Genomic DNA, 1,238 nt, shown 5'->3' with positions numbered 1-1,238 from the left:
CACACATCCCTCCACATTCCTAAATTGAGGAGGCTCTTCAGCTGTAAGGGAATATTATCTCAGCATCGAGCGAAAGGGGGGTTCCGACTGAGTCCCAGGCATAGGTGCTTTAATCAAATGGAACTACTGTATATAGTTCCAGAAACCTTTTCAAGTCTCAAACAGCTATGACATATGTTTGATGACTGAACAGACGAATGGAAATATTTGAGTATTGCTCGTAATTCCGGGACAGGCAGATAAAGGATATACCTGAGATGCAAAGTAGAGCAGCGTGTATCGTCATCGTAAGCGCCATAAAGTCACGGAGACGGTCATCAAACGCCATTGAGAGAGCCGTTCTGCATCACGGATGTTGTTCCCTGTTAAAATTCTGAGACAGTACGTTCCTAGGAGAGTCAACCAATGTATTCAGCGGAACAACTGTAAGCGTAAAATGGGAGATATGCGAACTCACACATCAACTAGACATGAATATTTCTTTCCATCCCCTACTCGGGGCTGAACGAGAATGTGGGAAAGTGGCAGTTGTACACAACGTACCCTTCACCAAACATCCTAAGGTGGTTTGCAGAGTATAGATGTAGATGCTGCAGACGTACATTTCTGCTTCGTCAACACTATACTGTGCCAAGTTCCCCACATTGTCCTTGTAAACCTGCTTTCCACAGCTACTTTGACTTGTCTTCTCCATACGGCACATAAAAAAAATGTTTTACCTTATACTTTAATGGTTATTAGTTGATGAATCGTCTCACACACTATCCAACAAAGTCTCACATTTTACGATCAGCTCTTTGATGGACGTCTTGTGCCCTGGACGACCCAGATACTTACAGACTTTTCTCTTTAGAGATAATCATTGTTACTTTCATTTAGCTTTTCCTGGCAATTCATCCCACGTTACATGGGCGTCTGGAAGTTACTGAAACGAGTATTGCTCCCATTTCACAACCAACCATGAACTAGAAATAGTGTGCACATCACAGACGATTGGGTACTATTTTTCGAGGTAAAACCATCAACAGCGATGCGTCAAGCAGTTGCTTGTTAATAGTCAACAGCAATTTCAGTCACTTGGCTCTAACTCATTGTTCATTGTATACCTACTCTTACAGAGTAATTTCCACAACCACCTGTCGATCTTAATACCCTCAAGGTTTGTGACACCGTTTGTATCGTCACACATTGTTTGGAAGCAGAACTCCAATCTCCTTCACAAGTTAAAGCTATCAGCT

The sequence above is a fragment of the Schistocerca piceifrons genome, chromosome 5, assembly GCF_021461385.2.
Source record: "Schistocerca piceifrons isolate TAMUIC-IGC-003096 chromosome 5, iqSchPice1.1, whole genome shotgun sequence".
Taxonomy (NCBI): domain Eukaryota; kingdom Metazoa; phylum Arthropoda; class Insecta; order Orthoptera; family Acrididae; genus Schistocerca; species Schistocerca piceifrons.
Note: the sequence above shows the minus strand (reverse complement) of the source record.